Genomic DNA, 16,461 nt, shown 5'->3' with positions numbered 1-16,461 from the left:
CTAGATGTCTATACCACAACCAACTTGCTTCATTCATAATAGAAAAACATGTTAAATGTTGAGAAGCTAATTTATCAAAACTGGTGGTGTAAACATTTTTGTGACGATCAACAGTAAAAAGGATTTTGTTATCAGATTTATTTTCAACTATGCATTTGTTATTTTCAAAAGACACCCTATAACCTTTATCACACAATTGACTTATACTCAGAAGGTTATGTTTTAAACAATCAACTAACAAAACATTATGAATAACGAGGGAAAGTTCCTTACCAACCTTACCTACTCTGATGATATGCCCTTTGCGATGTCCCTGAATGTCACAACCCCTACTTCTTCGGGAGCAATTGACGTGAACCTGGCCTTATCGCCAGTGATATGTCGAGAGCAGCCGCTATCCAAATACCACTTATCCTTGGATGAGGACGAACTTAAGCACACCTGCAAAATTATTTAAGTAACTGATGTTAGTCCCCAAATTCTGTTGGGTCCAAAGGGTTTAGTGCTTGATTCACCTTTGACTTTTCATACTTTCTTGATTTCCACATTTTTATTTCTAAATGGACAATCAAATTAAATATGACCTATCTATTTGCATTTACAACAAGTCACTTGCCTAGAAGATTCTTTAGGTGGAATATGGGATTTTGATTTTCGAGTAAAATATCCCAAGTAAAGGTGATTTCATCTTACATTTTCAATTCCCTTAAAACCGAAACCTTCTTTGCCAAGAGAATTTCTTTGGGCTCTAAGAAGTTTTTCAAAAAAATTTTGGCCCTCTGTAAATTTGTAGATAATTTTGGAGCTATCCTCTAATTTTCTTTCAAGCTTAGCCATTTTCAAATTCTTTTCTTCTTGCCAAGTAGTGCTACCAGATTTTCCCATTTAAAAAAATGTTGACCAATTTTTGCATTTATTTTCTAAATCAATATTTTTATTGGTCATTTTTTCAATCAATTTACAAACGCAAATTTATTCCTGTTGTAGTTCTTTCTACGTAGGCATGTTATCAGAATCAGAATCATCATCAAAATAATACGAAGATAAAGAGCAGGAAGATAGTACCTCATCATCGTGTGCTATCAGGCACAAATTAGCAACCTCAGAGTCACTAACTTTAGTATCTAAATCACTACTATTTTGTTTGTCCCACAATGTTTCGACTTTCATTGCCTTCTTCTTTTTCTCTGATTCCTTTCTCAGCAATGAGCAATCTCGTTTGATATGCCCAACCTTGTTGCAGTTCCAGCATGTGGGAACATTTCATTTTTGTTCTCTTTTTCTTTATCTCCCTTTTCAGATACTGAATCTCTTAACCTTCTACATGGCCTACTGTTCATTTTGAATAATCGACTGAATTTTTTGGTAAGCATAGCCATGTCATCTCCTAATTCAGGTTCACTACATTCCCTAAAGGTGTTAGTGGATGTTTTTAAAGAAATCACTTTCTTTATTCTATTTTGTTCATTTAACCTCTTATTAATAGCCAACTCGTATGTAATAAGGGCCTTATTAGTTCCTCTAGGGACATTGCCTTTAGGTTTCTACCCTTAGCTATAGCAGTAGCCTTCGTTTCCCACACAGGTGGCAATCCCCTAAGAATTTTCCAAATTATCTCATATGTGGGATATGTCTTGCCTAATGCATGTAGAGAGTTAATGATGTGTGTGAAATGACTGTACATGCTCTGTATGGATTCACCAGGGTTCATCCTGAATGCTTCATATTCACTAGTCAACATATCAATTCTACTATCCTTGACATCTCTAGTCTTCTCATAAGTGATCTATATTTCATCCAAAATTTACTTGGCAGTTTCGCATGTCATAACCCTGTTGAATTCATTCACATTAAATCCACAATAAAAATTATTCATTGCAGTTGCATTTATACTTACAGCTTTCATATCATCATTAGTGTATTCATCCTTGGTCTTAGGTACTCTAACCTCATCTTCAATTTTCATGTGAACATAATTTCCTTTAGAGACAACTCTCCACACCTTCAAATCAATATTTTGAAGGTAAATGTGCATCCTTTGTTTCCAAAAAGTGTTGTTCACACCACTGAAAATAGAAGGATGCGAGAATGAGGGTCCCTCAAGAAAAGGGGTTACAATACTATGAGACATTTTCATCTTTTTTCAGAAAAAAAAAAAATTAAGTCTAAGCAATTAGGCTCTGATAACATTTGTTGACTTTAGTGTAATCCCGAGAGGGGGGTGAATTGGATATTTTAAAAAATTTATTTCCTAGGTCAACTAACCAGTAGTAGTATTTTTCAAACCTAAGGTCAATCTATAGCATATATGAAATATGCAGATAAATACAGTTGTAATTAATTTTCTCCAAGTAATTCAAACAAGCATGCACAGTATAGTAAAGCAAATAAAGTAAAAATGACACCAGATGTGTTATCGAGGTTCGACAAATGTGCCTATGTCCCCACCTCTAGCTCACAAACCTGAGGATTCTACTAAGGCTCACTTCACGGGTGGAGTGACACAAAATACAATAACAGGTCAAATTCCCATGGCTGACCTCAACCTTTACAATCAATCCTTACGGGCTAGAATTTCACCCCTTCAGGCCACGCCTAGAATACAACAGATAATAAGGACAATTGCGTGTACAATTTATATGCTTCTAGAACAAGCAGATTTGTATAATATTACAATCTAAAATATATGCACTCACAAATCACAAATGATAAGATCTAATGCTCAAGTGAGATTTGCTAAAACACTATTTTAGCTCTCAATAACAATGTATATATGTGCGTATACGTGAGAGTAACTACCTTCGATTCAAGACAAATAAAATTAGTATATATCAAAAGAAACTTTGAATCTTAAAGAGAAAATATCAACACAATATTTTTCAAGTATAAGCACAGACGAGATTAGGGTTAAAGCTTGCTCAATAGTATTTTATTGAAAATGCAAGCAAGCTTTCGAATCTGACAATGAAGATGCACCGACTCAGAAGCTAACAATGGTTCTTCTCAAAAAGGTATTTATCAATCAAATATATTGAGAAAGAACCCTATCTTTACTCTCTAAGAAAAATATCAATCAATACACGTAAATGAGCTTTAGGAACAAATCTATGTAGGCACATACCAAGTGAAAATCAAACTCCCTCTAACTTGCAATTAGTTTGCAAGAAAGGAGTAAGCAAAAATTACTCTCTGGTTTTAAAAATATTTTTTAAGCAAAAATATTTGAGAGTATTAAGTACAGGCTTGAAGATATGAAAAAATATGCAATGTAGGCTGAGGAAAAATCAAAGAGAATTTTTGTATAATTATGTTGCTAATTGTATACTAATCGTGATAAGTGAGGGGTATGTATAGAATTCCCTCCCCTTAATTTTTGAACATTAGGGACACAAAGGGAATTTCTGAAAGGTTTAATTAACAATTAACCCAGTTTAAAGCTAACTTGCTGCAGTTAAAAATATGGCAACCCAAGAGTTTTAGTTGCCCAACCCTTCGGGTCGGTCCCCCGAATAGACATGATCAAAGCTTCGGTTGCCCAAGTGAAGGTTCGGGTGTCTAAGCCAAAGCAATTTTCCAAAGGCTCAAGGTTCAGTCACCCAGTTATAAGTTTGGTCTATCGAACGCTGTACTTCGGTCACCCAAGGTATATTCGAACCTAGAGTTCAGGCGCCCGGAGAAGTTGAAAAGTGACACCCCTTAGGTTTGGTCGACCGTGAACAGTGTACTCATTTTGGGTTTAGTCGCTCGGACCACAGTCAACTTTGTTGACTCTTACCTATTCAGTAGACCCAGACGTTTTCAACTTCTTGATTTCGATCACCCAAAGCCCTTTCAAGATTAAGGGTTGGTCCAATTTTTGCTTAAGTTTCACCCCTACTTGCATAGATAAGCCTTGTGAGTTTAAGGGGATTGTGTAAGTGATGTTATAGGGACCAAAGGTCATTCTATGATCATTTGAGCATTTGATTCTATCATATATATGATGCAGTTATTACAGACCATAATATGTTACATACCCAAAATGAATTTAAACATTAAATACAAATGAAAACACTTTGGTCTTCATTTCCCTTGAATCTGCATATGCCATCATATGATTTGAGACTTTTCCATTTCATGCGAAGAGTAATCATGCACACAAACTCAGGGCATAGATTAGATCCAAAGATATTTGTCATTATCAAAATGGGATATGACCTATAAGGTCTGAAATTAGGATAGCTTCTCAAGAGGGGGGGGGTGAATTGGATTTTTAAAATTATTTCAATTTTAATACTTTGTTTTTCAAAAATCACAACAAGTAAATACAAAATCAATTCAACCACAACCAGTCAACAAGATAATCAAAATCTTGATCTTTGTATCAATAGCCCTATAATAAATTGTAAAGCATGCTGAATTTATGTAAGCCATGTGTTTATTCCAAACTCACAATTCTTCTTAGTGTTTAGTTTTTAAACAAACTTTCAGATTAATAAGTTTAGGATGATCAACCAACGTAAACTCTTTCGGTTTTCGCAATCAATGCTGATCAAGCCAAAACAAATTATCCTCCCATCTATTTAACAACCATACACTTAGAATCAACAATTTAAAGCATACATGCAGGTTGTAAGTATTGCTGAAAAATAAAGAGTAAGGAAGAAAAGAGAGACACAAGGTTTTATGAGGTTCGGCTCAACCGAATTTCCTGGGTTAACGAATTTTTACCGCGAAAAAAAGGAGTTAATTTTAATCAAACATTTCCCAAAATCCCCTCTATGTCCCTAACGGTTAAAATTATTTGGGATTCTATGTATACTCCTTTATTTCCCCTAATTAGAGAGGAGATTAGTATTTGATTAGAAAAATTTTTCTCTCAAACTTTTTGTTGCTAAATCTTTCATACTCCCACATTTTTACAAGCTTATTGTTAAATCTCTTTCTCATACTCTATTGATTACATATTCTTTTAGGAAGAAATCATTTTTGTTCTTTATCCTTATTTGCAAAGCTATTGCAATTTGAGGATTGAGTGAACACTTAATCTTGTGGGCATTTTTTTTATTCATCTTAAATCTTATTTCTCTCTCTCATACTTGCATTGATAGATATTGATTTTTTAAAGTAAGCTAAAGTTTTCCCATTGTATTTTCATTCATAATTATTGTTTTGGGAAAACTCTACATTTGCTCAAGAACTTGCATCCTTATTGCAAGATTCAAAAGCTTGCTTTGTGCTTTTGATAAAAATATTTTTGCATGCTTAAACCCTAATTTCTATTGTGCTTGATATTTGAAATATATTTTTGAGATATTTGCTTAGGGTTATAAAGATTCTTTGACTATCCATATTGCAAATATACTATCTTGAATCAAAAGGTCACACTCACTCACTCTTATGCATATAAATACACATACTACTGTGAGTTGATATATTGTGTTAAGAAATTCTCACATTGAGCTTAATTTCCCATTATCTGTGAGTGTATTGTGCTAGATTGTAGTACATATTTGCTTGTGTAAGAAGCAAATTTATTTGTCTACATTTAATTATCTATTTTATTCTAGGCGTGGCCTGAAGAGAGTGTACTCTGCCCTGTGAAGTAGTGGATTGTAAAAGGTTGGGGTCAGGGGTATTTCCTCACTCGGTAAGGAGAGGATAGTGTAATTGGCGCCGCTCCACCCATAAGTGGGCAAGGTTTAGTGGAATCCTCATAGCTGGTGTACCTTGAAGCGGGGATGTAGGCATGGTTGGCAACACACATTCTTATCGACCCATCTTTCTTTTTCACAAACAACACTGGCGCTCCCCAGGGTGACACGCTGGGCCTAATAAACCCCTTATCTAGTAATTTCTGTAGTTGTTCCTTCAACTCTTTTAATTTTGCAGGCGCCATTCTATATGGCGCTTTAGAAATCGACACTGTTCCCGAAGAAAAGTCAATAGCAAACTCTACCTCACGATCAGGAGGCAGTCCTGGAAAATCCTCTAGAAACACATCAGGAAAATCCCTCACTATCATAATATCCTCTAATCTCAACTCCCCTTCTGATGCTTCCTTTATAGAGGCCAAGTATCCCTAGCATCCCTTCAATAACAACCTCCTCGCATGTATGGCTGATAACATCTATAGGGGGTGTGCACACATGTCCCCACAAATTTGTACTCCTACACTTCTAGAGGTTTGAATACTACCTCTCTCAGGTAACAATCAATACTGACATAGTTAGCAGCTAACCAGTCCATCCCCAGAATTATCTCAAAACCATGCATATTCAAAGCTACCAAATTAGTTGGCAAGGTCCTCCTTTGAATACAGATTGGACAGTTTTTAAGCACCTTTCTATATAACACTACAGTCCCGGTCAGTGAAGTCACTGAAAAACTGACATCTAAGGCCTGAGTTTCTAACCCACAAAACTTGATAAACTCCTAGGCTATAAAGGAATGAGTCACCCCTGAATCAAATAGAACAGTAGATTTATATTACCAAACTAAAACAATACCTGTCACTACGTCTTCTACCGCCTCAGTGTCTCTTGGTGTCAGAGCGTAGACCCATGGTGGGGCGGTATTCCTCTACTACCACCTCGGGGTGCTTGATGATCTCCTCAGTACCGTCTAAGAGTAAGCACATTGCCCAGTGGTACACGACAATCTCATGCTATGTGTCTGGGTCGACCGCATCGATAACAAAACACCTCTCTAACCCGTAAGTCTCTTGGGTGACTCCTATGGCACCTAGGACAAAGAGAATACAACGGTCTACCCTATACCGCTCAGTCTCCCATCCCTTGTATCTGACCGCCTCTACCACCTTGTCTCCTCCAAGGCCCCCAGCTGGTACCTTCTTGAAAATCGAGAGGTGTAGGCCTTTTCCTCTGGCTCTGTGCTAGGGCACTTCTCTGCAGGCTGGATTCAATAACTATAGCTTTATCTACCAGCTCTAAAAAATTTTGGACCTGAAAGCCCACTATCTGCTCATATAAACCCTGCCTTAGGCCGCTCTCGAACTTTCTTGCATTCTTTTTCTCATCTGGCAGCATATATAGGATAAATTAGGACAACTCTATAAATCTGGTAGCATACTGCTATACCATCATGTGCCCCTAGATCAAATTCAAGAATTCTACGACCTTAGTGTTTCAAGTAGTAGGGGAAATACCGATTGAAAAATAACTCGCTAAAGCAACTCCAGGTCATGGTTATAAGCACAAGCCTCTACTCCTCTTGTAATCTCGTCGATCTACACTAGCATTTAGCTTCTCTTGTCAACTTAAACATAGAAAATGATACCTTCTACTCCTCAGTACACGAGAGAACTGCCAATGTCTCCTTAATCTCCTAGACCTAGTTCTCAGCCACGAGTGGGTCGGCCCCCCCGGAGAATGAGCTCCGCTCCCCTGAACTCCTGGCCATCTTTGCCATCACCTATTGGGTGACACTACATAGCACCACATCTGGATCTCCGCCGCCCATACTAGAAGGCCCTACATCATCACCTCCAGCATATGCATTGCTACTTCCAGAGTCCATCCTAAAAATGGAACAAAATAGTCTTAGAACTTTATCATGATAACACAACCAACACACTCATCAGACTAATAAATATAAGATATTCTCCTATAACCATTCATCTTAACATTCTCATTCCCAATTTTAAGATTCACTCTTACCACTTAGAAACAAGAATCAACAATAGTTGGCTATGGCTTTCCTGGAATCCCAGGAAAATCATAGAAACCACCACGGAATTTTCCGTCTCTAGGATGCAAAATAGAACCCTAAGGTTCAATCTCATCCTCTAACAATGACTTCCTCATTTCCTAATCTACTCATCTCCAACTCTCATCAAGACTCATTTCTATACTCTGGTATTTTATTACGTTGAAGTTTGTAGAACCTAGCAACCTAGGCTCTGATACCCAACTGTGACGACCTGATTTCTTTATCATTTTTTTCTAATAAACAACAATAATAATCAATCATCTGCCAAATAACTCTGATACCATATATCGGGTCATCAGTCCATCAAACCTACTATCCACGCAACGAAATACATACTGTGTCTGGATCCAAAATACAATACCATCCAAAATATAATACAATACCAAAGTGCTATAATCTCCACACACATATACATGTACATTGACCGGTGCAAACTGCAAGTGCACAGTATCGTAGTTTTATAATATAATGATGTGTAGAGTATCGTCCTCAGGGATTGATGTCTTAATTTTACCAAGTACCGAAATTTTACTAACCTTGATTTTATTTAGAAAAATTAACAATTTTAGACTGCAAAATTTAAACAAAGCTACTTTAAATAAATTATTCAGGAGAATTTAAAACTGGATACCACGTGTCAAATTGATGATGGTGAAAACTTCTAGGAAACCGATTTCACCTAGTTTCTCACTATGCTTTACTCATTTAGCTAATTTAACTTCGTTTTCTCTGTTTGTTAGCAAATCGCCAATTTTTCCAAAAGCCTCTTTCGATAGTCAATCGGAACCTATTCTTGTTTATTATTTAACATAAGAGTATGCAAATTAATAACGCAAGAACGCAGTAAGACCCTCGATTTTTTATGCTACGTAGGTTCATACAAGTCTTTCGATCTCTATATTTACCTACGCTGAATTATCCAAGATCTATCCTATAATCCCCCCTTTCGGTAGCAAATCACAAGACTAAAATCATTTAATTAATGGCCAGTTAATTAAAAGCATTAGGCACAGAATAACTCAAACAAACATTAATGAAAACTATTTCAGATTAGCATCAAAGAGCAAGCATAGTTCGAAACTGGCTACATCGTTTTCCTAGAATTCAAAAAATTTAGTTCATTCCGAAAATAAAATCCAACATAACAGATTTCACCATATTTTCTTCAATTTGGAGCGTACGGGAAAGATCAACACTCGCCGCACCGCCGTCGCGCGTCACGAACACCCCGAACACCACCGTTTTTCGCCGCCTTCCGATTCTAAAAAGATAGTATTTTTGCATGCTTCCAACTCTCCTTTGCTGGCTGTGTGTGTATCTCTGCAGCACCACCAAAAGAAAACCACCAGAAAGCTCTCCACAAAATAATTTTTCCAAGAAACTCTCTGTGCTTTGGCCTCCCTTCTCTTTTTCCCAAGAAAAATCTTTTCTTTTCTTTTCTGTGGTCCGGCCTCTCCCTTCTCTCAAGCCCCAGCGCACGCTGCTCTCTCCCTTCTCTTCTTGCACACGGCACTCTCCCAAGGAAACCCTCCCTTGTTGACTTTTCCATCCTTTCCTTTTGTCCTTTCTTTCTTCGCTTTTCTTTCCTTTCTTTTTTTCTTTCCATTCTTTTGTCTTTCCTTTGTATGTACCCAGCGCACACTGCCCTTATGAGATGACCCGGCTGCATGGCTGGGTCACATCTCATTTTTTTCTTTTTCTTTTTTCTTTTTTCTTTTTCAAAGGTACATGAACTTCCCTCCTCTTTCAAGCCCACTTTAGGCCCTCTTACAGCTCCTAACTCTCACAGTTTAAAACATAAAAGATGTAGAGCTCTTTTTTATCTTTTCCTAGAATTTTGAATCATCTCGATCGGAGCTCGTATGAGAAAGTTATGCCAAGATTACAAAGAATTGTCGAAAAAATCCATAAAACGGCGTATGCTAACTTCAAGTCTGATTTCGGCCTTGATGCTGCCAGTATTTTGCAAAACACAAAACATGAAAATTGTAGATTGTTTTCTTATCTTTCTACAGCATCTTGAATCATATAAATCAAAGGTTGGATGAGAGATTTACGCACAGATTGCAAAGTACTGTTGGTTTTTTTTTTTTAGTTTCCAACAGTTGCTCTGCAATAAAAAAACACCAAAATTTCATACATTACACAATAAAACCCAAATTTTATAAATAGAACACAATGTTAGAATATTGAGAGTAGTTAGGCATTTAAATACAAAATATCATTTGCAATGCATGAATTAAAGCACCTAATTACGCATTTTAAGCGCGTAATCATACATCCCCAAAAATCCATAGGTACTCTAGGGGTTGCACTGCATACCCCAACTTTAACACTCACCTTGAGTCCCAGGGTACAACAATCTCCTCTACCTTGGAGCTCTCTTTGCTGGCCTGTCTTGGTTTCCTAAAATGTTTAAATTATGGGTGAGACACCCCTCAGTAAGATGAAAAAAATTATTGACAGTGTGTGACACGTGAGTTTTAACATATCATTACATTCATTTAAATAATTATAACAACTAAGAAAATATACCGATATGTACTCATAATAATAAATGCAAAACATAGTGTCATAAACTTTCATATCATTTTCATAATAATATACATAAGCTTTCATATCTCATATCATATATATACTCATTCATTTCTTATATCATATACGTACTCTTTCATTTCTCATATTCATAATCACATTCTAGCCCATGGGTATCCACTAGCATATAGCACAACGTGTCTATAACCCATAGATGTTCATTTCTCATATCATATCTCATTTTCATAGTCTAGCTCATGAGTATTCACCAGTATAAAATACACTACACGTCTGTAACTCGTGGCTGATCATTTCACTTTTCACTTTTCATAAACATTTTCTAGCTCATGAGCAACCACTAGTATAAAATACACTACGCGTTTGTAGCTCATTGAGGTTCATTTTTGTGTCTGTAATGAGAAACCATCCTGTGCATAATCACATCGTCATGTATTCACCCCACATGACCGGGTTGTGCGGCCCGAAGGATAGACCTAACCGCGGTTAGCCTATCCAGTTAGATCAAAATAGAAAATGCATCTGTAGTATGATTGGCCTACCCAATCCTGGTTCGGACCTTAAGGAGTAACACAACCCTTTATAGGCCTAATCGATTGCCTCTCCACATGCTATGCAAGTCATGTGGTTGCACTAACACAATTTTAGCAATGGTACCGTAATCTGAATAACTCTGGTCCATCATGGTTCTCATTTCCACATTTCTATATTTATATTTCTTCATGTATGTATAATTCTTATTTTATCATTTCTGTGTAAAACATCTCTGTATATGTCATATATCATCATTTTCAGTATAAAACATATTTGTATTTCTCATATACCATCATTTCTCAATAAAAATATAACTTTTTATCATATTTCTTCGTTTCTCATTGAGAACATATCTATATAACACATTTTCATCATTTCCCAGTAAAAAGCGTATTTATGTATCTTATTTCACCATTACTGAATAAATACATATATCCTCTTTTCTATAAAAAACATATCTTTATATCCGTATCAAATATATCAATAACTCATGTTTTCATTTCCGTATAAAACATTCGTATAACTCATATGATTATTTCTCAATGCAAATCATATATATCAGTATAAAGCTCATTCCTAGTATAAAACGGTTATTTCATATTACTCATCCCACACAATTTTAGACTGGTAATCATAATATAATAATCATAGGAAAAATATTCATATCATAGTTTTCAAAATTATACACCATATGCTAATTTTCACATACTTTAATCAACCAATTAATTTCACAAAATATTTTTTATAATTTATTCCCCTTGCCTGCTTACAAAGAGAATTCATGCAAAGATCCTAAAACCCAAGCCCACGGTGTTTTAAAACTCAAAACCCTCAAATTATATTTCTCTAGTTCAATCAACTTAACCCCTGAATTACAATTATTTTATTATTTCCTAGGCCCACACACTCCATTTAATCAGTTAAATTCTAAGCAGTTAACACATTTTTCACCCTTACCTCAACTTTAGAGTGGTGCCTAGGAACCCCAAAACATGAATTCATTCAGATTAACTTGCAGAGAATCGCCCCTAGAACCTCGTGATGATGTCTGATCATCAAATCGTCCTGAAATCGAAGAGAAATCGAGGAGAGAAGGGGTATTGCTCGCAACCCTGAGAGAGAGAGAGAGAGAGAGAGAGAGAGAGAGAGAGAGAGAGAGAGAGAGAGAGAGAGAGAGAGTATGTTTAATTTTCTAACAAATAAATGAATTAAGGAGTCATCAATAAGAATAAAATATTCATCAACGAGTCAAAGAAGGACACTCGTTGATGAGAACAGGGGGTTCATCGATGAGCCTTTTAATATGAGATTTCTTGCCTCTTGGAATCTCCTCATCGACGAGACCAGCACTCGTGGACAAATCCCTGCTGTGTTGGCCTTTCAAATTTTCTTTCTTCTTTTCTTTATTTTCTCATTAATTAAATTTTCCCAAGTCTCTATACGTTGTATGATGAGAATTTTTTCTGACATGTTAGATGATATGCGTGAAGTTTTTATGGATGATTTTTCTATGTTTGGTAAATATTTTGATGTCTATTTGAAAATTTTAACTGTTGCTTTGAAAAGATGTGAAGAGAAGAAGTTGTTGTTGAATTGGGAAAAATGTTAGTTTATGGTAAGTAGTGGTTTGGTACTTGGTCATCTAGTTTCTGAGTGTGGTATAGAGGTCAACAAAGCCAAGGTAGAGCTGATTTCCTAGTTACCTATTCCTAGGACAGTGAGGGGTATCCCGTATTTTCTTGGCCATGCTAGCTTTTATAGGAATTTCATTCAAGGTTTTAGTAGTATTTCTGCAGAGACCTCGAAAATTATAACTATTAAAATAAATAGGAAAGATAATAAAAAGAATAGATAAATAAATAATAAGACAGAAAAGGGAAAATTTTAAAGGGAAAGATAGCAGACCTCGTCAATGAATCTCTTATCTTCGTCGACGAGTGATCTTCTTAGGATCATTGACAAAATTTAGTCCCTCATCGACGAAAATATCCTAAGAGAGTGAAATTTAGATTTTAAGTTTCGTCGACAAATGCATCCTCTAGTCAACGAATTCCTTTCTGTGGTTCGTCGATGAATCTTGTCTTCTCATCGACAAAGCCACGTGGCCACATCGTGTATAAATTGATTTGAGGAAGATTCTCCATGAAGAAATCACTTTTCCTTCATTTTTATCTCTCTAAAAAGATTTTCTCTGCCTTCTCTCTAAGTTTTCGGCCCGGATTCATCCTGAATCAACAAACGGAAACCGCTACGGTGTTCTAGGGGACATTCTCTACATATCTAGTGGAGCATATTTCAAAACTGAGCTTTTCAAGAATCGCTCCAAAGTTGAGGTAAGGGTTAGGATTCCTAGTTTTTAGGGTTTAAAACGTTTATTCGAGGTTTGTGGGTTGACAAAGTGTTGAAATAGTAGGTTACTTGTGGTTTATCTCATTAAACTAGGATTTTTTATTCAAGGTCGAGTGAGCCTCGTAGACATCATTTTGGGGTTCTTGCTGGCGTAGTTCACGAAATAAGGTAAGGGGAATATATTAAATCAGTATTTTTTAGGAACTTATTGGTGAAAAATGAAAATATTATGTTTATATGTATATGATTTTCATGTGAGTTCTAAAATGTCAATCGTTTGAATTATAAATTTCTGAGCCTAAGGTTGTGCTACTTGATATTATTTGCAAAAATGGAAAGTTAAAATGACAGATTTTCTGGTTAATTGTATAAGAGACTAAATGTATATTTTCAGTATATGAATGATGAATGTGGGTTGGCTTATTTTATTGTTAACTTATGAATATATGTTGTTAAATCATATGGCATGAGTAAAATGAAGTTTCTGTTTTGAACTATGATATATGTATGAGATGTTGGAATTAATGGAAATGTATAGAGAACTAAAATGAGATATGATTTATTTTGCATGTATTTGGTAATGTTATATTACAATGTATGGTTTGAGAACTCTGGTGGACCAGAAAAGGGCACAGTACTGTTACAGATATATATGGTAGCACTAGTTCACCCACGCATCTTAGATAGAGTGTGGAGACGAGATGATCTATTTTGTTAGGAAGGGTAGTGTCCCCCTAGAGTTTATACCAGTATGGGAATAGCCAATTAGACCTGCAAACTGTAGAATGTGGTTGATTTAACTCTGGTGGGCTGACCAGGGTTAAGTCCAGCCTTCGGGCCGCACAACCTCTTATGGGGTAAAAGCATGACTATGATTTTTCACTAGTATAAAGGGTTCTGAACACATAATTGTAAGTTTAACCACGGATAATACGTGTACAATGAAAATGGAAATAGCAGACATGGGAATAACAAATATATAAACTAAATACAAGAATGATATGAAAACATAATATATGAAAGCAAACATGAATATAAGAACCAGAAATGTAGAATGTGAATGCAAATGTAATGAATGTCAAAGAGATAACATCATAAAGAGTAATGTCGTAAAGTATTATCAATATTAAATATATAGCATTACACGTATTTGGGGCAGGGTATACTCTTCGCCCAAGGACTTGCTGAGAAAGGTGATTGCCCTAATAGGCATCAGATGTAGCTGTGGGCTACATAACGTGTTAGGGCAGAGGGATGCTACTTGTATGGGCGGGTAATCTTTCAAATTATCGGGAACTTCTGCTAGTAAACCTTTGTGTGAATGTGTGAGTACGAGATAAATTAACCACATGAGGGCTTACTGAGTCAGGTAAGTGCCTTGATATGCTTTAGTGGTGACCGTAGGTTGCTTAAGGTATCAGAGCATAGGGGTGCTACTTGTATGGGCGGGTAATCACCCCAGTCATTGGGAACTTTAGAGTTGTGAATGGTTGTGAATACAGGATGTTGGTTTATACTTTTGAGGTTGTTTAGATGTAGAAACTCAAGTATATTATTAAGGAGTTGTTATTATTTTCGCTGCGTAACAGATATAGAGCCAAGTACAGGTAAATGAACATATGGCACCCGGGCCCCACTTGGCGGGTTCGGGGCATCATGAGGTGGTATCAGAGGTGTATTTCTAATAACACTCCGGACCCTAGTTTCGGGTTTGGGGCGTTATAGTTTTGGTATTAGAGCATTAGGTTTTGTATTGACTTTATTGGTCACACCCGGTTTTGATAATGACAAATATTTATATATTTGATGGACTTCAAGTATATGTGCAGGTTTATATAAGCATTTCACGGAATGGAACTTGAAGCAAGATATGAAGACCCTGAAGATTCTATTTCATATTGTAAATTCAATTAATGTAATATGGGTCTGTAATAGTACGTAGGTATATGGTATATAATAATTACCTGCATGTCATGCATATAGGATATGTGGTAAGCTCAATAAGACCCTAGTATGACTCTAGGTCCCAACACTCATGCACATATATCATACAGAATTCAGGAGTGTTAAAAATGAATTAAATTGAATATTATAAGGAAGTTTGAGAGAGCTTAGGCGACTGAGCCCCAGGAGTTCAAAACTCTGCAAGCGCTCGAACTATTGAAAAGTCAACAGTTGACTTAGCTCTCAGGTGATCAAACCATTTTGTTGCATATCTTCCACGAGCACCTGAACCCTCTGAAAGGGACCCCTCACCAACTCGGGCAATCGAGAAAATTGGTTAAAAAATGGCCCGGGCGATCGAATCTCTGTGTTCGGGCTACCGACCCACTAACTGGACACCTGAACCTACGAACAAATGTTTCTGACTTTTGTTCAGGCTATCGAGCCTATACTCGGGATACCAAACTATTTTTAAAGGTTTTTAAAAATGAGTCTTGTCGGGCGACCAAACCTCGGTTTAGCCACCCAAACCCTTCTCGGGTTAAAATTATTTTAACTGAGGTAAACACTGGTTAATTTGGGTTAATACTTCTTAAGCATTTTATAACTTTTCTAATAGTACCCTGAAGGTCCCAAATGATTATAATTTTTACCTTGCCCATAAAAATAGGCTCATTTGTGAGGGTTAGTAATTAATTAGAAAAAATCATTAGCGAAGAATCCTCTCTACTCAAAAATCCTACTTTGCTCAAATACCCTCAAATGCTCATTCCTTTGATACATCTTGGTATTGTAAGAGCTTAGGAGTGTGATTTGTAATTGCTAGATATTGATAAAACTCCCACTTGCTTGTTTGATTATTGATATTATTTTTGGGTAGTTTGGCTCAGTTTTATCCCACTAATTTCATATTATAAATCTTTGTTGGGATAGACTAGCAAGCTTAGGGGTCTTTGCATAGTTGTTGCAAGACTCCCATAACTTTTATTTTTGTTGTACAAAAATATTTTCAATAAGCCAAAAGAGTTTTCAAACTAGTAGTGTGCTTACCTCATTGAAGCAAATTTTCTTTAACTAGCTTGAATATCTGATTGATATCATTGGAATCTTAAATAGTCATTGAAATTTGCTTTACATAGTTTCAAAGATATTGCTTGTATTGAACACTCTTGAGCATTCCATTGATCATACCCTATTGAGTGTTGTTTGTACAACTACTTACATCATTGAGCTTACACTATATCCATATTGTTGATGTGTATGTGATTGCGTATATTGGGTACAAATCTGCTTTACATGAAAGCGTAATCATTGTACCAATCTTATTGCGAACATACTGTTGTATTCTAGGTGTGGCCTAATGGAGCGGTA

Source organism: Malania oleifera, chromosome 10, assembly GCF_029873635.1.
Source record: "Malania oleifera isolate guangnan ecotype guangnan chromosome 10, ASM2987363v1, whole genome shotgun sequence".
Taxonomy (NCBI): domain Eukaryota; kingdom Viridiplantae; phylum Streptophyta; class Magnoliopsida; order Santalales; family Ximeniaceae; genus Malania; species Malania oleifera.
The sequence above is the reverse complement of the archived record's forward strand: the minus strand, read 5'-3'. Positions refer to the sequence as shown.